Genomic DNA, 22,990 nt, shown 5'->3' on the forward strand with positions numbered 1-22,990 from the left:
GCTTTGACAAATCTGGATGATGCGGGTATGTGTATTTTTGTGTGTGTGTGCGTGTGTGAGCACACGTGCGTGTTGTAAAGTAAGCTCTAAGCCCAGCCTGTGGCTTGAACTCATGATCCTGAGATCAAGAGTTGCACAGTCTACAGACTGAGCCAGCCAGGTGCCCCTGAAGGCATGTGTGTTTCTTAGAGTTAGTTATTTCTCTATTATTTATTTATTTATTTATGAGAGAGAGAGAGAGAGAGAGAGAGAGAGAGAGAGAGAGACAGAGCAAGAGCGGGCCAGTGGCAGAGAGAGGGAGACACAGAGTCCGAAGTAGGTTCCAGGCTCTGAGCTGTCAGCACAGAGCCTGATGTGGGGCTCGAACCTATGGACTGTGAGATCGTGACCTGAGCCAAAGTCAGACGCTTAACCGACTGAGCCCCCCAGGCGCCCCTTCTCTCTCTATTTTAATGTACATACAAGTAAATGTAACATACAAAATTAAAATAATACGTCTAAAAATGTTAACAATCTCACTCCGAGATAAAACTAAGCTGTCACCTGCACTCAGTTGAGGAGTGTGCACGAATGCTGGTGGCCCAGGACTTCCCGGCCACCTCTCTGGTAGTGCTGTAGGGTACTCATGAGGCCCGCTGTGAGCCCCCGACCAGCTGAGCCTTCTGTGGCCCAGGCTCTGGGAGCGCCACATCCCTGGATTTCAAGACTGAGCAGTGCAGGAGGACAAGCAACGTGTACAAGAGACACGGCCCAGGCCACCAGGCACACTGACACTGCTCGCCTGTCGCCTACATTATGACACGCAATGAGGAAGCCAGCGTATTCGAGGCACCCTGCCGGCAAAACCCTCCACTGGCACAGGGACAGAAATACAGCCAGTGAGCTGGTCCTCGATGCTTGTGGCTCTCAGGAAGCACCCGTATTCATTGTTGAGAGGGGACAGTGGCCTCTTCCCCAGCAAGCTGGCTTCCAAGCTTTGGGGTAGAAGTCTGCATAACAGACATTCAGGGAAAACTGTCTCTTGATTTCTGCTGGATTCCACATATGTTCTATAAAAGCACAGTTTTACTGACCAACTAGAAACATGATAGAAGCAATTTCCTTCGAAAAATCGTTTAAATACAGTAAAAGTATTTTGAAAAAGACACAAAGGTACTCCAGCCCACGGACTCTCTAGGTACAACTGAGTTGAAACCATCTCTTCAAGGGCTTTGACGATTTTCAGGAAAAATGTCACCTTGAGGGGATTCTAGCAGATAGAATCCTGGTTCAGACTACTGAGTGGTCCCACCTCTGAGCATTAGTTCAGGAACCAGAATGACTTTCTCCTTTGGCCGCATCCCCAGATCAGCTTCCTGGGTGTGCCTCATGTGGAGGGGGGTGGGGGCGGGCAGCGGGGCAGGGCAGGGGTCGGGGGGGTGGGAGCGAGACAGGGTAGGGGAAGCGGCAGCAGAGAAAGGTCATGTGGGACTTGGAACGTTCCTGGCACCTCCCGACCTAGCTGCTCTCCGCTGCACCTGCGAGCCCATTTGGGCTATCCGGGTGAGCCTCTGAACCAATCCTTACAGGTCATTACAGGTCACACCAGGTGACAGGCTCCTTGCTATCCAAGGGAGGGGCAATCTCTTTTTTTCCCCTTTTTCTTTTCTCCCCCCCCCCCCCCGCCTCTCTCCCCGCACCTCACATCTCTGAGTTTCTGACAGCTTAACTTGACAGAACTCATGAATAAGAACACCAAGCAGATTACTTTGCATTTTCTTGTCACGGAACTGTTTGTGCAGTCTCTTGGGGGGGGGGGGGGGAAGAATAAATTCCACAAAGGAGGAAGTTCATGCTTAGGAAGCTTTTTTTTGCAAACTCATTAAATTGATGGCTTTTGGAGAGGGATCAAGGAGAGAAGCCAAGATGGGGAAGAAAAAAAGAAAAGCAAAGAAAAAAGAAAGCACTCAGTGTAATCTGCTTTCCAGAATAAGGTTTTTACTATGTATGTTGGTCAATGGAAAACAATGGAAGACAAACCTTGGTGAAATGTACTAGCAATAAGTATTGAGCTAAAATTATAAGGTGCAGACAAGAAGGGAAGGAAGGGAGGGAGGGAGGAAAGAAAAAATCAAGTGAAATCGCACGTGGAATAGCTACATATGTATCATATATCCTTAAAAATACAAACTCTGCAACATATAAAACATGCCAAATACACAAAGGTAATGAGAACTATCAGGGCCATGCTTTTGCATGTATCCTATTAACCATTGTGGTGAAGCAGGGCGGAGATGGGAAATTTAAGGAAGCGCTTGAAAATGTCAGAAGAATTTCATTCACAAGAGGCTTATTTCAGGTTACAAAGGCCTAAACCAGGAAGTAGCAAGGCTATTTATAAAGACAATCTCCTACACAGTAAATAACATAATAAAGAAAAGTGAGCTTTCTTCTGATTTTTGTAGAATGTGGGGTAAAACTGATCCCAGAATGTCCATTTCACTTCGTTTTTCATTGTATCTGGATATCAGCAGAAACTTAACGCATAAAGGACCACATCCGTAACCATCCCCGTGCGTGCACAGGTGTGCATTTTTCCTGGGGCACACGTCAGGCAAACGCAGTGTGCAATGTTATTAAAAGTGCTCCATAGCGATGGGTTTGGGGAGCCACTAGATGTCAGCATCTGATCATTCTCTGGAAAAGACCCGGGCTGCCTTTTATTTCTCTCTGCGACAGACTTTCTGTTCAGCCATTTTCTCTATCCATAGAAAGAGTGAATGTGAAACTGTATGCCACTTAAAATAATCATATCACATGTAACAAAAGATCAGCAATTCTCCGGTGCAACTACTCTTCCAAAGAGAAGTTTTATGACCTGTTAAGTAGTGCAGAGATATTAATACAAATATCTTGATGTATGTGTGTGCAATATAGATACACACATATCAAGACATATATATACACACACACATATATATACACACAGATTGATATAGATATATAATGCACATTTCCATGATTTGAGAAGGAATTGATTAAAATATATTCTTAGCTCCTTAAGCTCTCCACAAGTGCCTCCCTCTTTTCAAGAGGATTTCATATGTTATATCAAGGGGAAAATGAAGACGTGACCATTTCCTGCATTGTTACTCTAATTGTAGATTTAGCCCTTTCTACATTTTGTACCGTTATATTTGGATGTCTAACACCTTTGCAGAACTATTGTTTCTTTGAGGGCTAGGAGAATCTCATGCCCATCCTGCGTGCAGGGTAAAACGCGGTGAGTGGATGAATGTACAGATTAGTCACAAGGAAATAATTTTAAGAACAAGTCATCATGTCTCTTAAGCCAGACCATGAGTTTTGAAGAAGGCATGTTGGATAATACTTGTCACTGCATTTCCTCGGACTACAGGTATGAGGCATCTTCAAATAGCAACTAAGGAATTATGGTTTGCCTTTTTCTGTGTATCACTTTCTCCCAACACCTAACTTTTGAGAGAGGAAAGCCAGGGAGAGAGAGAGAGAGAGAGAGAGAGAGAGAGAGAGAGAGAGAGAGAGAACTACAAAGGATACAATCAAATGACACCTTCCGGAACCCTCTGCCTACAGTTGACAATGGGTATTATATAAAATCGATGTAAATGTGGTGTTGGATTTGGGGAAGAGAAGGGTGCAGATGGAAATGGGGAATTTTGACACTCGCCAAGGTCTTAAAGATCACTTAGCAATGGTTTCCTGTTGTGGCTACAGTTTGGGTGGATTTGCGTTCAGTCCTTTGGGTAACACCATTCTTCCAATCCCAGTTTTAAAACAAGGCCTCCCCTTTTCCCTGAGAAACTGTAGCTACAGACTGAGATTGTAAAATCTATTCATTCATATCGATTCAGTGGAAGTCCGTAAGGCACTGTGCTAGGTTCTGGGGTGGGAGTGGGTTGGGTACGGAGATGTATTCAAAAGAGTCCCTGTTCCAAAGTTTAAAATGAATCATATAACTAAATTACAATATATTATGGTCTTAACGTTCCATAATTTATTAATACTTGAAACTCACATAGGACAATTAGGCAGAGGACATTGAATCCTCTTGCAAAAAAAAAAAAAAACCCTCATTAGTGCATTTAACATACAGAGAGATCAAATCTAACCAGCTTTTTTTAGATAAAGTAATTGAAATTTTTAGATAAAATGGCTTGCTGCAGGCTATGCAGTGAGATGAGATTATATAACCATCTTCACTAGCAAGTGGTGCTAGTCTGTCCTAGAATTCCTAAGTAGAATCTTGATTGGAAACAATAGCATCAATAGCATCAATAGCATCACTATTAATACGATGATGCTGTGGGATTACTCCTGGGCACCAAATATTTGGTGGAAGAGAATTTATTTCAGCTTATCCCAGAGGAGTATGTAAGATTTGCCCTTCCTTTCGCTTCAAATCTATTTACCCCCAATCCCCCCAGCTTTAGCTCTCTCCTCTCTGACTCTGTTCACTCTTTAGTAACTCAATCGAGGGATGTTGGAGAAAGAGATCAGGTCCGTCCACGTGCACCTGGAGACATTCTCTCCTTCCTGTTGGTGAGCCGAGCGCTGGCAGCAGCGGATTGTCACTCAGCCAGGGACCAGATGGAGTGACAGAATCCCCGCGTGCAGACAGCCCTGAGGAGCTGCGCAGGGACCGCATTCAGGAGCCATTTAGTCCTCAATCTGCCTTCACATCGTCTTTATGATTCTCTGAGAAATGTCTAGTTTCTTTACCGGAACGCTGAACTGAATGACCTCACCAACTTTTATCCTCATCAGACGATGACTCTGCCGTAAGAACAGCAGTTCAGACTCCCAGGGATTGTAAGTGAAAGCCTAAAACAGACTCTGGTAGCTTGCATTTTATTCTTTATTTGTATGTATTTTTCAACATGATATTGACAGGATGTTGCATACGACTTATTAGCGCTAATATCATGACGTCCGCTATTTAATAAAATTGAGATGAAAGACTGGTAAAAATAAGCCAAAGAAAATATTTGGGAAAATAACCAGCTATTAATTTGAAGACAGATAACTCACCAATTCGTTACGGAGCAGGGAGAACCAACCATAGTGAGCAGGGACTCGTTTGAAGCTGGTAGAACCTGTCCCACTATTTATTTCACCTGCGACTCAAATACTCCCGGACAATTGCACGAAAAGGTATTTATAGGAAGAACTGATAACCTGTATGGCAGGAAAAATGCTTTCAGAGGTACAGATATAATTTCTTAAAATTGGTTATCCACTAAAAGTAAAAACATCCTACACCTGTTGAACTAGCTCACGGATGTCCAGTTTGTTTGTTTGCTTTTTAAATGTTTATTATTTTTGAGAGAGAGAGAGACAGAGACAGAGACCAAGCAGGGAAGGGGCAGAGAGAGAGGGAGGCACAGAATCCGAAGCAGGCTCCAGGCTCCGAGCTGTCAGCACAGACACGGGGCTCAAACCCACAGACCGCGAGATCATGACCTGAGCCATAGTCAGCCACCCAACCAACTGAGCCACCCAGGCGCCCCTATGGATGTCCAGTTTTATGTGGAGGTAGGGCCCCACAGAACCAGGGCGTGACAGCTCAAAGGAGTGGGCCGATCAATCTGTCACACGTAATGAATGAGTGACTACTATAAGGTCTTATCACAGATGGGCTTTCCCAGAGAGTAAAGCAAATAAACAACCAAAAAGAAAAAAAGTTTCCAAAATTACTCTCCTGTATCTTTATAATTTGAGCCTAATGATTAGCGTGTTATGTCTAAAGGAAATTGTAGGGATGAAACATAGCAGGGCAAGGGGACATCGTTGTCTGTGTTCTGTTCCCGGTGATTGTTCACAGGTGATTGTCCAGGCTGCTTGCGACAGCACAGGATGAATGAAGGAACAGTACTGTGCTGGGTTGAAGAGTGGCTCCCTACTATAGACGCCCCCCAAAGTCCATATTTTAGCCCTAATGCCCCATGTGACTGTATTGGCAATGAGGCCTGTAAGGAAATAATTAAAGTTAAGTGAGGTCATAAGGGTATAGCTCTGATCCTTATAAGGAGAGACAGCAGAGCATTCTCTCTGTCATGGGAAGACACCAGGATCTGGGGGTCATTTGCAGGAAGAGTCCACACCAGAGTCTGACGCTGCTGGTCTACCCAGAATCTGTCAATGTGATCTTATTTGGGAAAAGGGTCTTGACAAATATAATTAAGGATCACAACAGGAGATTATCCTGGTTTAGGGTGGACAGTTCTAAAGACAACTGTCCTTAGAAGAGAAGGAAAGAGGACACACAGCAGAGAAGCTGAGGTAAAGAGGGAGACAGGGATTGGAGTGATGTGTCCACAGGCCAGTGAGTGAACACCAAGGATGGCTGGCAACCACCAAAAGCCAGGAGAGGGCACTGAATGGGTTCCTCCTCAGTCTCTAGAAGGAACCAACCCTCGTGATACCTTGGCTTCAGGGTTAAGGCTTCCAGAACTATGAGAAAATAAATTTCTATTGTTCTGAGCCACCAAACTTGTGGCAATTTGTGACAACAGCTTTAAGAAACTAATTCAAGTGCTCGGTCTTTAATCAACCTGTCATCTAGGCACTACTAAACACATTTCCTAATGAAAATTTGTTTGTGAATGTGACCAAAGGAATAAAGAAGGGCAGGAAAGTTCCAGGTGCTCTTTATGGTCAATTACTATGCTCCCATCTCTGGCCCTGGCAAACACTGAGTTTGATGCTCATTTCTTCTTAGTGCTGAATAATATTCCATTGTCTAGATGGGCCACAGTTTCTTTATCCATTCACCTACTGAAGGACACCTTGGCCCTCACTTATCTTGGTTGCTTCCAAGTTTTGACCATTATGAATAACACTCAAATACAAAATCAACTTTGTCTTGTCTCTTATTCTTTCAGACCCTTCCCATTTTTGTTTTAGGAAATCCTCCTGACTCCACCTTAGCCACATATCCCAAATCTGGCCCCTTCACATGATTTCTATTGCTATTGCAATGGTCAGAATTATCATCATTCCTTGCCTGAACTAATCTAATAATCTGTTCCCCCTGCTAGAAAGTTATCTACAAAAAGGCTAGAACCTTAGTGTCTTTTCTACAGTGCTATATGCAAGCCTTAAAACAGTGCTTGGTGCACAGAAACTGTTCAATAAATGTTTTGTGAATGATGAATGGTAGCTAATACATAATTTTCATAGCTAAAATATGCTATGCCTACATTAAGCCAAGTTCTAATAGATGTATGGATCCATACGTTGTGTACATATACATACACACACACATGCACACAATTTACTGCTCACTAAAACTTTATGAGGTTGGTACTGTTATCTCCCCTGTCTTATAGATAGAGCAGCACGGACAATGATCTGAGTTTCTTTCCCCGTGTTCACCCCAACTGATACTGCCAATACGGTCAAACAAGATTGGTTAGCTGACCTTTTATACTCAGTCGTCTCTTACTCGATACAAAATCTACTATGATTGATGGCCTATCCTGAATCTCTCAGAGATTCTTACCACTTAAAGGGTTAACAGCCATCCAGGGGCAGCTGTGTCCATTTTCATCATCACAACTGAGAATAAATCCAACTGTTGGGACAAACATTTACAGAATTTTTATAGTACTGTTTTATACTGCCAGATAGGCAAAATATATATATATGTATCTTAAAAAAAATTTTTTTTTCAACGTTTATTTATTTTTGGGACAGAGAGAGACAGAGCATGAACGGGGGAGGGGCAGAGAGAGAGGGAGACACAGAATCGGAAACAGGCTCCAGGCTCTGAGCTATCAGCCCAGAGCCCGACGCGGGGCTCCAACTCACAGACCGCGAGATCCCGCGAGATCGTGACCTGGCTGAAGTCGGAGGCTCAACCGACCGAGCCACCCAGGCGCCCCTATATATATCTTTACAATATATATATTTATTGTTCTATATCTGGGGACCCTCTCCTCTTCATAGAGACTTTCATTAACATAACTAAAGCTGAAATTTGTCATTGAATTCTTCTAATTAGAGATGTTTCTCTAAAGTTATAAAACAAAAATCAAGACATACACAAACTGAACAACAGTTTTTGTGGGCCATGCTTCTTATTAAACAAGTAAACATATTTAAAATAAAAAAAAGTAAGCCAACATACTTTCAGAAAGCTAGTAGACAAATACCCTCTCATGACACACGGTCCAAGGCCAAAACAAAGCTCTACCAAATAAGAGAAACATCCAAATGCCTGTTTTTATGAACCAGAGACCTAATCACTTTCCTAGGTAATTTATTTACTGTCGCTCAGGAAAAATAGTTTATATCAGATGGTGGGCTTGCCCCGAAAGCATAACATCTGGGTTGGTTTTCATTCTTCAAGTAGCTGCTATAAAGTTCACTAAAGAAAATTAACAAGCCACAGTAAACATTCTCTCGAGCATAATTCTAATTGAAAATAATGAGATATGGGGCGCCTGGGTGGCTCAGTCAGTTAGGCGGCCGACTTCGGCTCAGGTCATGATCTCACAGTCCGTGAGTTCGAGCCCCGCGTCGGGCTCTGTGCTGACAGCTCAGAGCCTGGAGCCTTTTTCAGATTCTGTGTCTCCCTCTCTCTGCCCCTCCCCCGTTCATGCTCTGTCTCTCTCTGTCTCAAAAATAAATAAAGGTAAAAAAAAAGAAAATAATGAGATACTAATAGAAATACAATGAAACAGTGTATTAACCTTCTATCTATGGGTTTGCATTCTCAAATCAGTTACAAAATTATATTACGGCAGGTCATTGGAAGTCACTAGAGTCTGTTACCTAGGATATAAATTCTAGAAAATAATTACAAAAAATGATGAAAAATGTCTCAGGACCTTTAAATCAAAAGGGTTATAGAAGTTTTAGATATAATGACAATACAGAAGAAAAAAATATATATATATGATCATAGAGGTTGAGCTCCCATAATAAAATCACCTGGAAAGAGTGTGAGCCTATTTCAAAGTACAGGGTAGATACAGACCTACCGTGCCTTTGAGTTCTGACAGTGGCATCTTGAAATAAGAAGAATAAAAAAGGTTAAAAACACAGACTTCCATTTAAAATTATGTTACACACACATCAGAAATATGCTAACTCATATTTCCATCAGAATTCACTCATCATCGCTGGAAATGTTCGTTTTGAGGTTTAGGCTATTTCTTTATAATGAAAAATCTGAAATTATGAGACTCCCCTAAGTACACAAGGGTTTCCATCCAAGACATAGGGCTTTTTCTATGCCTTTGTGATGTTTTTGAATCTAAGGGCTGAAATACGAAATATGAAATTTTTAAAAAGTAAAAATAAAGATAGACCCCCTGGTATACAATCACCTGAGATTAATACAACCAAACAAGGTTTGTATTTGCAAACCTATTAGTTATATTGTGCCTTTAATTTTTTTATTTTTTATTTTTACTGAGGGCTTTGTTTTCACTGTGAAGCATTCAGCCCAAAGTCCTGTAGAAATCCCAGAAAAAAAAGTATGATGTTCCCCACTTCAGCTACCTTCAGCTGATCATAACAGAAAGCCTGAGATACAGTCCAAGGTTGTTAAATAAATTATTGTTATGCTCTTGGGAAATTCACTTAATGTTTCTGACTCTATTTCTGTATAAATGAGAAATTAACAAATGATCTATACAGTCCTTTTCAGCCACCAAATCCTGATCAGGTTGACATAATTTCCTATTTGAGATGTACAGTAATATAATGATGTCACCATCTCTCAGTTACCTCACACGGACTATTCTGCAAATCTTTATGAAATGGGTACCTTTTTATCCCAAATTCAGTTTTACAGATGTGGAAACTGAAACAAAAAGAGACCACTACCTCCTCCGAGATTATAATGATGGAAACAAGACATGAACGCAGACAGCCGTTCTCAAGAATCGGCATGTTTCTTCTCTTAATGTTGATTTTCTTTAATCTGATTTTTTTTTTATTTTTTTTTCAACGTTTTTTATTTATTTTTGGGACAGAGAGAGACAGAGCATGAACGGGCAAGGGGCAGAGAGAGAGGGAGACACAGAATCGGAAACAGGCTCCAGGCTCTGAGCCATCAGCCCAGAGCCCGACGCGGGGCTCGAACTCACGGACCGCGAGATCGTGACCTGGCTGAAGTCGGACGCTTAACCGACTGCGCCACCCAGGCGCCCCGCTGATTTGTCTCAGTTTTTAAGAGGATTGTTTGGACTGCTGAGTTGGGCCAAGGTTGTTGGAAAGGGAGGAACAGGGCAGGCCAGAATACCAGTCAGTAAGGTCTTCTGATAATCAAGGCAAGAAACAACGGTCTCTTGATTAGTGGAAGTCACGAAGGTCTTACTCTGGACACATTTGGAAGAGAGAGTCAAGAATGGAGTCTAGTATTTGGGTCCGAGGAAGCTGAAGTATGGACTTTCTTTCCTGAAGCAGAGAAGGTGCAGCTTATGGGGACAAGGTCAGATCTGCAATTCGGCACCTGTTAAAATCTGAGGCGTCTGTTAGCCTGGAGAGTAAGTCGATATTCTTGGGATAAACGAGTCTGGATTTCAGAGGAAGATTCTGGACGGAGAAGATCAATTTCAAGCCATCAGTTTATAGGAGGCATTTCCAGCCATGAGATTAGAGGCTGTTTACTAAGAGACGGGGACATTAAGACAAGGACATTAAGAAAGGCGGAGCCAGAGAGCTGGTAGGTAAACCACGAGCGTGAGCCTCCTGAAATCCACTTGAGGAACACACATCAAATTGGAGGGATTGATCAACTGTGTCAAATGCCGCTCACAAGCTGAGCAAGAAGAGGCCAATGGCTTGCAAGGTCCTAAGCAATCTGTCCTCTCATTCCCTCGCTTAATTATTTTCCCTTTGTTCACCCATACTGGTTCCATTGCTATTTCCAGTAAGGATCTTTTCCCTAGGATTCCATTTGCTCAGAATGTTCCTTCCCAGACAGCTACACGACCTACTCTCTCAACTCTTTCATGTCTTGACTCAAACGCTACCTTTTTAGTAAGACTTCTGAAGACTCTCCACCCCAGCCCAACCCTGTAACACTCTAAGCGGCTTACAGGATTTGTTATTTTCTGTGGCATTTCTCATCTCAAAAATACATCTGAATTCTTTTTTATTAGTGTCTGTTTCCCTGCATCACAGTATAAGTCACAAAAGACAAAGGTTTTTTATATTTTATGCACTGCTATATCCCAGTGACTAGAAGGAAAACTGGCCATAGTGTAGGCTCAATAAATATTCAATAGAGAGTGAATGGATACTTAAGAACAGAGCATCGGATTTGATTTAGCAATCTAAATCTGGAGGACATTTGTCACCCTGACAAGACTAATTTCCATGGAGTGTTGTTTGCAAGGGACTGACAGTAAGGGAGTTAAGATAAAACGATAGGGGAGTAATAGGAGGTAATTGTACAGGTCTTTCAAAGAGATAAGCTGTAAAGGAGAACAGAGACAGAGGCTGGATGTAGATAGATGAGGAATCAAGAGAGGTGATTTGGTTTCTATTGTTATTGTTGTTTGCTTGCTTTCAGATCAGAATGAGCCATTAGAGAGTGAAAAATTGATGATTCAGGAGAGGTTGAGGAGAGGGAAAATTTGCTGGCGTGATGCCTACCCTTGAGTAGGTACAGAAGATGGGATCTTGAATATATCAAGTGTGTTTGGCCTGAGAAATGAGTCATTCATTCACATTAAAAAGAGAAAAAGCAGATTATGCATATCAATACAAACAAATTAATAGTGATGGAAATTAGGGACATGTTTTCCTGATTGTTTCTCATTTCTCTCTGAAACAGGAAGCAACTTCTAAATTCTGTGAATGGAAAGAAAGTGGTTGATAAGGAAGTTTGATAAAAGAAAGCTACGATATAGCAACCACCTAGGGAATGTAGAACAGTGAATGCTTAGCCCAGGAGTCAGCAAACTATGGCCTATGGCCTTCCGGCTAAATATGGGCAACTCTTTGTTTCCATAAACAAAGCTTTATTGGAGCACAGCTCTGACCATTTATTTACATATTCCAATTGCTTGTTCCTGCACTACACTGTCAAAGCTAGAAAGTTGCAACAAAGACCTCACGGTCCACAAAACCTAAAATATTCACTATGTGGTCTTTTACTGAAAGTGTTGTCAACCCTTGTTCTAGAAAAAAAAAAAAATGGAGCCAATCTATTGACAGCTCTGAGGGCTCATCTAAACATGGGTGAGATTGGTCAGGCTGTGTTTCTCTTGATGTTTAGCTATGCAGGTTCAAAAGTGGACAGATGGATGAATTAAACCAAGGCTGGCATATTAGTGTGTGAGTTGAAGGAAAATAGAGGGTCAGAGGTGAGGAGGACTTGCCTAGGGAGGGATCCCCATGATGGACCATGTAATATAAGCAAGTGACGGAGAAGCCTGATGACATAAGGGGAGTGAGGTTTGTAAAACGTAGGAGGTCAATAAATAGATGGTCCTGAGGGGCTAAGTTAGCAGCAAAAGCAGCAAACAGAAGCTGGAAATGGAATGCATAAAATTTAAGATATACATGCTATGCAGTTATTGGAAATTGTTAAGTTCTAGAAATTGAGTACGTGGAGTGGGGGCAGGGGGCAAAACCATTGGAGGAGAGAAAGTAAGAACTGACCCTGTAACTGATTTGTCAGGGTGTCACTTTAATATCTGAAGTCTACACTTGGCTTAGCCGGGCACTTCTTATTGTTACTTCAAGCATTAAGTTTATACTTATTATATGACTCAATAGATATTCTACTCATGGAAATGTAGAAGGTACCTGATGATCTTGGATATTAGGGAGTGAAAATTAAGAAGTCAGGGGAAAAAAATTCTAAAATTAATTGTGCTGACTTGTATAAAGACCATACCTGTATGTTTACAATGTGGCTTTTATATCACTCGCATTTGTTACATTGCTGTCTCTAATCTACCAGGTGTAGTAGGGACTAGGTATGTCGAAGGGGGCTTTTTTGAAATGTGTAATTATTTTAAGACCAGGAAGGCGTCATTCAGGAAGACTACTAGCCTGATAGCATTCAGTTCTCATGCGGGACATTGCTTTTTCTCTTGAAGACCCGACCCCACGGTTTGCACAAATGAAGCACCAAGAAAGACGAGGAATAGAGTAATCATTGTGACTATCGTGTACAGAGAGAAAAGCGAACGTAGCTTATAACCTGCAGGCTGGAGGACTATGGCAAGTTCAGAAAGAGGCAGCTCTTTCGGTTGCGTGAAAGTAATTCTGCTGCATTATTAAATCTTCCCTCTAAATGATGTCATACTTCCTCAAAATCCATTTCTTGTTCCTGAGAATCCTCTCCTTTCTATTGGAGGGGTAGGTCGGCATTGTGTCTTTCAGTTTGATCGAAGAGATTATACTGTATGCCTGCTTATGTGAGATTTCAAAGCGATTAACACATTTTGTATGGAGATTCATCAATGTCAGTGGTAAAAAACTGAAAAAAAGATCTAAAAAAAAAACTCAAGAAACTTGCCAACTCTAAACGCTCATTGATAGATAGCACAGAAGTAGGTCATGAATTTTTTTATTTTATCACTAGATTTCTATCGGATCCTGTAACTGAGCCTTCTCTGCCATGTCAACTAACAAATGAATGTCAACATGGAGGTGTTTATTTGTGACACTTGTGCAAATCCTTCCGAGAAAAAAGTATCAGACTTTCTAGGCATGCTGAAAAAATCAATACAAGAAGTCTGGGGCTTACCTACAAGGTCCACATTTCAGAGGGGTTGACTCACAGAGTCGGAGCTGTCCTGGGATACCACCGTCCCCATCAGGGCGGCCCCCAAGAGACAGAAATAATTGTTGAAACAACAAAAAGGCAAATAGATTGCAACACTTTTTTTTTTTTTTTTTTTTTTAAGCCAAACAGTGTTCCTGTTTCCTAATCAGAGCAGCAAAGTTGGGCAACTTCGTGGGATCAGCTCCTCTAGAGCCTGGACCTCAGCTTTTGGGGAAGGTGTGTTCCATTCTACAAGGCCAGAAGGGTGAGGGTGTTTGCTCAAGTATATCAAGTGGAGGGCACACAGTGCTGAAGAAAATAATAGCTGGGGCCACAAATACTTTCCATCTACATATTTTTAATTTTGTAGGCTGTTACTTGGACTGATCTTTGGTTTTGTATTTTTTACTTTCCAAAAATTCCATTTCCCCACCCCCAGGCAATATATATCTTCCAACAACTCCGCTCTTTTGTTTCTCCCTCTTAGTCCAAGTATAAGAGCAGAATTTTTTGCATCTCTTCTCTTTCCTATTTTGTATCCTCCCATCGTCTACTTGCTTCATTTTGTTTGATGTTTCCTTCTCTAGGGGGTTCCACAGGTTAGAAATACAGTGGTCTAGGGGCACCTGGGTGCCTCAGTCGGTTAAGCATCTCACTGCTGATTTTGGCTCAGGTCATGATCTCATGGTTTGTGAGCTCGAGCTCCGTGTCAGGCTCTGTGCTGCCAGTGTGCAGCCTGCGTGGGATTCTCTCCCTCTGTCTCTCTCTCTCTGTCTCTCTGTCTCTCTCAATAAATAAATGAACTTAAAAAAATACAGTGGTCTAGGTAAATTTTATTTCATTTCGGTATTTCATTTAATATTTTATTTCATTAATTCATTTAATAATGAATTTAACAATTCAACGTATTGCATTTTCTAAGTTCTTTCCAATATTCAGCTATGTTGGAATTTTGTGGAAAAGAGCAAAAGAATCTAAAATGATCAAACAGGTAAAACTTGCTTCTGTGAGAAAACACTCAAGGTGCGGGGTTTTACTTAAGTCAGTAGGAAGGTCATATTTGAGCCAGTACGTTGTAGGATTGCCTCCACGGGCTTCAAACGATCTGTTGTCTGAAAAGCTCACAGAACGTAAGAGTGTTTCTCAAGGTATGATAGTTCAATCAAGTTTCATCACGTTAAGCACACGTAAACTACTGAGTTACTTGGATGGAACATACTTTAAGATGATACCTTTCTGTTTCGTCTAAAAGGCAAAAATAAAACCCAAGACAACTTTACTTGACCTTTGGGTGAATAAATCAGAATCTGCCATTTCTAAGTTTTAACATCAAGAAGTAAACGGATTTCACCCAAGCCAAAGCTGGCCGACACACATTTTCTTCTCAAAGTGAGTAATTTCCTTGGTCTTCACATTAGCTTTATAAATTCCAAAGGGCTGATTTGTCAATTATAGTCCAATAAAGCTAGGAGATAAAAAATGCCCAAAGGGAAATTAAGGATAAATGTGTATTTTCACAAACAGAAATGGACTTCTAAGTTTTCAAAAAATATAATTATCTCACAATGATCAGTTTCTTTGAAAACCATTATTATGCGGGGCACCTGGGTGGCTCAGTAGGTTAAGCATTGGGCTTGGGCTCCAATCATGATCTCAAGGTTCGTGAGTTCAAACCCTACCTCGGACTCTGTGCTGACAGCATGGAGCCTGCTTTGGATCCTCTGCCTCTCTCTCTCTCAATCTCTCTCTCTCTCTCTTCCTCCCCAGCTTGTACTTTCTCTCTCTCAAAAACAAACATTGAAAAAAATAAAAATATTATTGCATAAAATTTTTGTTCATGCTGATAATCTTTAACATATAATTCTTTATTTTCTTCTTGCTATTTTGAGAATTTCATAAACCCTGAAAAGAATAAAAATTGTCATCTAATAAGATTTAGATACACGATTATTTTATTATTGTCTTAAAAGTGACTATTTAAAACATAAGACATTTTGTCCAGATCTGCTTATAATTACCGTAGATACTTGTAATGTAAGTGCATGACATTTTCAAGTCGCCATTCATAATAATACATAAATAACTGAAGACTAATACAATTACTTAGGTCTTCTGAAAATTAAGATTTTTATTTGATCACTATCTTATTATTTTTAATTTGCCATCACTTCTAGTTTGGCCAGAAGAAGTTACAACCAAAACAAACAAAAAGCCTAGAAAATATATATATTTTTTCCATTTAATTGCTCTCACCTTGATAGTTTGAAGCGAACCAAGAAATCATTTTTCTTTCTGAATTGAATTAGCCTTTTTTGTGTCTCTATTAGTTTATGAAGGTCTAAAGAAAACACAAAACAATAGAAATTAGGCAAGGAAATAGTGGAAGTTGGGCATCGTTATCATTTGCTGAACCAAATTGCCTCCGAAATCTTTCCACCTTCGCCCTCTCCCCAACCCTCTGGCTTTTCTATGCTGTATGTCACGCAAAGAATTTTCAGTTCAAGGTTAGGTCAGCTCAACTGAGGTCATAAGCATCCTACGACGACAGTGTCCATTGCATCTGGAAAGAGGGTACACACAGAGGAGAGAGGAATAAACAAAACAAAGAAAAACACACACAAAAAAACCACACTGCAGAAACTAATAATAAGTACACAAAGTACACAAGTGTATTTATTACATTTTGCAAGCACTTCGTTCTACATTTCAAAAACGCCACCATCGAGCTGTTGGCACATTTATGTACAAAACAGATTAATTGTAATGCCTGCTACAAAGCACTCTTTGTGAAAATACAAACTCTAATACCAGGAAAAAAAAAAGCCAAAAGCATCAACATCATTACATAAGTTTAAAAGACAGTTGTAAAAATCATCACAAACTGTTAAGACACAGAACTGAAACACTATAAGATAGAATTTTAAAGAAGCCCATTAATACTTTTGCTGAATATCTGTAATACTGCCTATATCAGAAAAAATGTTGAACCAGTAAGATAATCTACGTGTAAAAAAAAGAAAAGAAGCAAAACCCCAAATTAATTAAATTATACTACAGAATGCATAATCATGCCACAGATAACCCTAATAATACCCCTCTACCTACTACAAGAACTTGTGAAATTACGGATGATGCATGAGTGGTCATTGTACAAAGATTGTTTCACTCATAAATTTTATTAGAAATGCACTTACACTGAGAAAAGATTTCACAATGGTCAAATCAGTGCACAATACTACCTAATTTTTATACACTGACAAAAATGTCTTGTCAGGGCTACATCATTGTAAAAGACACTTTACAGCATTCTTGTAGCATTAGAAATAATCAAAAGAAGAGTCAAGGTTAAAACAAACACCAGTTTTGGTCCAGTAATACTGATTGCTTTTTTTTTTTTTTATTCATTTGATATAGGTACTTCTTATAAATGATTATGAATGAACATTTGGTTAAAATGACTTCAAATAAAAACACAGATATATCACTACACTCGGGAGGGATACATTCTATAGTGGCCGCTGACCACGCTTTAAAAAACGCTACAGGTAAACCAACATAGATCGGAAGGCTGCAAGCAAAACTATTATATTAATGGAAGCCTTTTCAAATATATCATATACATCGGAGGGATAGTTTACAGAGGTGCAATCCGTTAAAACATTTTAAAGTAGGTAAAACAACTTCCGAGGGGTTAGTGTGCTTATTTTTAATATACCACCTTCATAAAGGTAATTAATGTTCCACATTAGCATATTAAAAGTTCCAATCCAGCCACAGCTTAAATCACAAAGAGGTCATTCTTCAATAGTTCACAGTAGTCATTTCCATTAAAATTGTCTCTATACTAAACTTGAAAAGGTAAGTCTGGTGTCACAATCTTAAAAAGGCAGCTAGCCATGCATTAGCGTCACTGTTTCTACGTGCTCACAACAGAAACATGAGTAATCAGAGAGAAATACCTTTTAAGTACATCAAGAAAAAAATACAATGTTAACAAAGATAAGAAGCACTTTTTTTTTTTTATTCCTACTCTTACAAATTTAGAAATTGCACCTTAGATTGATGAGAACATGAACCAGGGCCTGTCGTGACATGGTCCCGGACCTCCAGACAGGATTTCCATATTACAAGAAGAGTCATCATGGTACCATCTGTCTAGTGTTCATAATGTACAGTGGTCCCTTTGAAGGTTACCTGTAGTTAAACTAGTTACCGAAATCAAAACTAAAAAGTATAAAAAGCTATTTTTCTTCTCAAAACATAAGAAATAATGCAAAAGGTGTTATGTATTAACACATGGGGAGTGGTTAAAAATCAAAGACATCTCTGCATGTGACAATGTTAGTATCTTCAATCTTACGCAATTATTAAGTGAGTTTGAGAAACTGAAAAAAGGAAAAGGCTGGATAGGAGCTTGTAGAAGAGATCTGATCACACCAATTTAACAAATTAGGAAACCAGGTGCTCAACAACAAAGGATTGTGTTCAGGTGATTCATAAGTCACCCTACATATCATTGATGAGAAGCACTTCTGTATTTTATTTTTCAAAAGGTTGGATGGTTGGATGGCCCTTAGTTAAACACCAATGCATCTGAATGGCAGAAAGGACTGGAAGGGCTTATTTATGTGTATGCGTTGAGTCGCTCTTTGGAGCGAGTAGAGTGGATGTCATGAAGCTCTTGCTCCTCCTTGGACTTGATGTCCTCATATTTCTGCATCCGGCAGGCATCTTTCACGTAAGCCCAGTTGGCAGACAGAACCATAAGGTAGTGGACCTAATCAAAGACAGAAATAATTTATACTGGAAGGCTGTTCAGTGTCTTCAACGCACCTTGCTACCAGGGAAGAAATATTCAAGTTACATACTTATATAGAATATGTTTGCTCATAAAACAGAAGCAAAATTTCTGTGGTGACAGAATCAATAATTATATTATCCCTGCTCCTGTGTCCAACTGTATGACAGTATTTTCTCAGCTCCCTTTTTTTCAGTATCTCTTTTTTTTTTTTTTTTCAATTCTGGAGTATCCAAGGTTGATTCTTAATCTTTCTGTGATATTTCCTGTCCATTCTGTCCTCATTTACCCAAACAGAAAGATTATACATTTCATGTTCGTGTACCTACGTTTTCCAATCCGTAACAGAAAATAGTCACTTACACAGTTTGAGTCTAGACAACTTTGAATTAATGGGAGGATATATTATTGCCTGCTATGCAACAGAAAAAGGGACCATGGAACCCCCAAGATAAACCTGTGGATTGAATTATCAAGTTAACTTTCCATATGCTGAATTTTGTAGTTTCCCTTAGACTGTATACTACAAGAGAGCAAGCATTGGGTCCCATGGATTTTGTATGCTTTCATTCACAACAGAGCGCCATGTTCTAAAAGAAACTCCTGTCTCGAGTAATGAAGTTACTCAAGTAATGAAGGTCCTGATTTGACCTGAATGGACTCAGCTAGGAGATTACCTGTTTGTTTTTCCTTCTTTCCCTCACTCTTGGGCCATAGGGGAGGGCAGGCAGTTTTCCAAATGATGGATTTCAATGGATGAATATGAAAGAGAAACTGAGTTGCTCATGCTTTACTTGATCTAAATTTTAAAGGGTAGGCAATATTTTACCCATAGTTTAGTAAAATGGAACACTAAAATTTTGATTAGCCAGGAGTACGCCGAAAGACAGCAGGTAGGTTGGTTTTAGCAAAGTGCAGACATAAAAAATACAAAGTCAGTTCTAAATGGGCACTATTGCAGTAGGTTAAGGTAGTCAATAGGCAATAGAAAAAAAAATGACTTTTGACACAGCAATATGGGAAAAGATGCACACCAATAAGAAGTTCCAGAATGTTCTATTTCCTCTGAAAGTTTGCATTTTGTTTAGTGGAAATTGTAAGCCACATGCAAGAAACAGCAGTGGGTTCTATCTTTTTACTCTGTGTCACTTTCATAGTGAAAAGCTTCATCACTACATACATGTAGACTGAACAGTTTCTATACATAACCAAATTCATGTGGCACTCTGCTGTTGTTGCTGTGAAAATATCAAGGGCTGTGCAGAGTGTTTAGCAAGAAGCAAGTACTTAATATATGTTTCACATGAATAAGTATATTTTTAGATGTACGAAAATTTTCCTTTTGAAGTCTGAGAAAATATGGCCCCTAAATTATTATCAAATATGTATGAGTGAAATACTCAAAAGAGCTTGAGTCATTCAGGTTCAGAAACTGACACTTTTCAGTAGGTCTTTAGACATTCCCTCTCATCTTAGGAGAACACACACTACAGGCTTGTTACTGTCCCTCGGGAGGTGAGCAGCGGTCCCTGGACCCTGGTGCAAGGCCACGTGAACCACATCTGCTAATATCTACCTAACTTTCTAACATCTCTGAAAAATAATGGAATGGATCACGAGTTAGTTTTTGTACAAATCCTCATGATCTTTGCCTTAAATCCTGGATGATGTTTTAAGTATTTTGGTAGAGAAGAATTTATCTCCATTTTCTCATCTCTAAAGTGGAAATAATGACACCGGTATACTTTGAGCCTTGCAAGAGTTCGGGATGAAGTTAATGACCGTTGCTATATTACGACTACTGAATGTATTCGTGGATTTAAGCATTTGACAGTGCTTTCAATAGAGTGAGTTTAAAGAAATATTAGCTGGTAACGGTATTATTGGTAATAGTGTTAGTACCAGGAACAGAAGCCATAATTATTGTTATAGGATGCCTGTCTCCTACAACCTAAACTATTATCAGAGCTAATAAATTGGAAATATGTACTGATGTCAATCAATAGTTAGGTGTTATGTATTTCTTAAGGAACTTATGCTTGGCATATATTTAGGTACCCAAAAGGATGCTTAGTACTTAAAACATAATATCCTAAATACTTGCAGCTTGATATAAAGTTTATATGTAACTTAATGCCTAAATTCCTGCGAAGCACAGATTCCTTAAGAAATACCTAATACCTAAATATCTATAATCATGAGATGTTTTTGATAATAGATTCATTTCAGAGTAAGCATTTTTAGGGAAATTTAAATAACACTATTCATTTAGACAGGTACTTTTCACCTACGTATGCCTAAAAGGCATGCATTTTTGCACAGAATTTTTCACACACACAGGTAGCAAATGCAAACAAATGCCCTATTACACACCTCCTTTCCAAAAGTGCTTTGGTAGACCTCTAATACATGACTGGATACTCGAATGTGCACAAGTCCCTAATAATCATCCGTCGCACAGGAATGTGTGTACGAACAGATGTTTCCTCTTATCCCACGGCCAGGCTGGGTGTCGCCTGGGACCATGAGTGTTTGGAACGTCACTGCCCAGAACATGTAATGCTTCCCCAGGGCATATTTAAGCACTGAATTTAGGCTGAGAATATAAAACCTTTGCTAACTGTTTCATTCTGATCCCTCCAATTAATTAGCCAATATGATCTTATTAAGCACCTCATATTCTGAAATAAAATTCCTATGTACAGGTTGATATACTCAATCTAAAATGTTGAACAATTAGTATGATATGAAATTAAAATGTCTGAAAACTCACTTTAGCACTGACAGTCATTTTTTGTTATTTTTAAAAATAATTTTTAGCAAAGCAGAATCAGATCTCAATACATAAGTGTTCATAAAGTCATTAAAAATAACTAGTCTGGGGCGCCTGGGTGGTGCAGTCGGTTAAGCGTCCGACTTCAGCCAGCTCACGATCTCGCGGTCCGTGAGTTCGAGCCCCGCGTCAGGCTCTGGGCTGATGGCTCGGAGCCTGGAGCCTGTTTCCGATTCTGTGTCTCCCTCTCTCTCTGTCCTTCCCCTGTTCATGCTCTGTCTCTCTCTGTCCCAAAAATAAATAAACGTTGAAAAAAAAATTAAAAAAAAAATAACTAGTCTGGAAATGGCTCATTAGCTCCTTAGCACTGATTATTCTTCGTTTTATTCTTTTTTAAAAAATATTTATTTTTGGGAAAGTGAAAGCAGCAAAAGGGCACAGAGAGGGGGACAGAGGATCCGACGCTGGCTCTGCACTGACAGTCTGACAGCAGTAAACCCGATGCAGGGCTTGATCTCACAAACCACGAGATCATGAACTGAGCTGAAGTTGGACGCTCAACCGACTGAGCCACCCAGGTGCCCCATTCCTAGTTTTATTCTTTGACAAGAGATAAAACACTCTCATTTAAAAAATATTTTCTTATTTTTACACTTATTTGTTTTTGAGAGACAGAGAGAGACAGAGCACAACTGGGGGAGGGGCAGAGAGAGAAGGATACACAGAATTCAAAGCAGGCTCCAGGCTCCGAGCTGTCAGCACAGAGCCTGACGCAGGGCTCGAACCCACACACCGTGGGATCATGACCTGAGCCGAAGTTGGATGCTCAAACGACTGAGCCACCCAGGCACCCCTAAAAAATTTTTTTAATGTTTATTTATTTTTGAGAGAGTGACAGAGTGTGAGTGAGGGAGAGGCAGAGAGAGAGAGGGGGACACAGAATCCGAAGCAGGCTCCAGGCCCTGAGCTGTCAGCACAGAGCCGACACAGGGCTCGAACTCATGAACTGTGAGATCATGATCCGAGGCGAAGTTGGACGCTTAACCAACTGAGCCACCCAGGCACCCCAAAACACTCTCGTTTTTAAAAAAGGGTTCCTTTTGCCAACACATGAGAACCTATGTTGGCACCAAATTAATTCATTTTTTGCATATCGCATTGGCTATATTTGTGAGGTTACTGGGAACCTTCTGGAGTTCTATACTACTTTATTTTTGGACTATGATTTTGTATACAAGGATGCAGAAATAAGGACTGAAGGGCTTGGCTGCAAAACTATTACCGAGGCTCCAAGTATCTGCCCACTGTTGGTATCTACTAGTCCAGTGAGCAAACCGGCCGTCACAGTGAGGTACGAAGTGTGGGCATCTGGAACACGGCAGATCTACCAAACTCTGCATGAGCCTCACTTTAAAAACTTGTGATTAATATTTCTGGACAAAATTAGATGTGAAAGAAATGACAGTAAAACTACCGAGGTCTGTGTTAAGAAGAATAAATTAATTCTTTTTTCATAAGTGACTCAATGTGGCTTTTTCATGTTCTTAAATAAGGAGGAGAAAAGGATAATGTAAGTCAAGCAATTGATTAGGGGACTTAGAATTCACACTGATAAATACCTCTATGATACAGACAGGATTTTCTTTCCTTTTTTTTTTTTTTT

At 40.1% G+C, this 22,990-nt stretch overlaps 1 long non-coding RNA gene across 1 annotated transcript; it reads right to left on the bottom strand.

Annotated features, from left to right (window-relative positions):
• Positions 1–75: 75 nt before the first annotated feature.
• Positions 76–22,013, bottom strand: LOC121039630 (uncharacterized). Its single transcript, XR_005794890.1, has 2 exons — positions 21,883–22,013; positions 76–140 (listed from the first exon to the last, which is right to left on the bottom strand). It is a non-coding gene; the product is annotated as an uncharacterized LOC121039630 (long non-coding RNA).
• Between the last annotated feature and the right edge of the window lie 977 nt (positions 22,014–22,990).

Source organism: Herpailurus yagouaroundi, unplaced genomic scaffold, assembly GCF_014898765.1.
Source record: "Herpailurus yagouaroundi ecotype Mexico unplaced genomic scaffold, PumYag 181, whole genome shotgun sequence".
Lineage (NCBI taxonomy): Eukaryota > Metazoa > Chordata > Mammalia > Carnivora > Felidae > Herpailurus > Herpailurus yagouaroundi.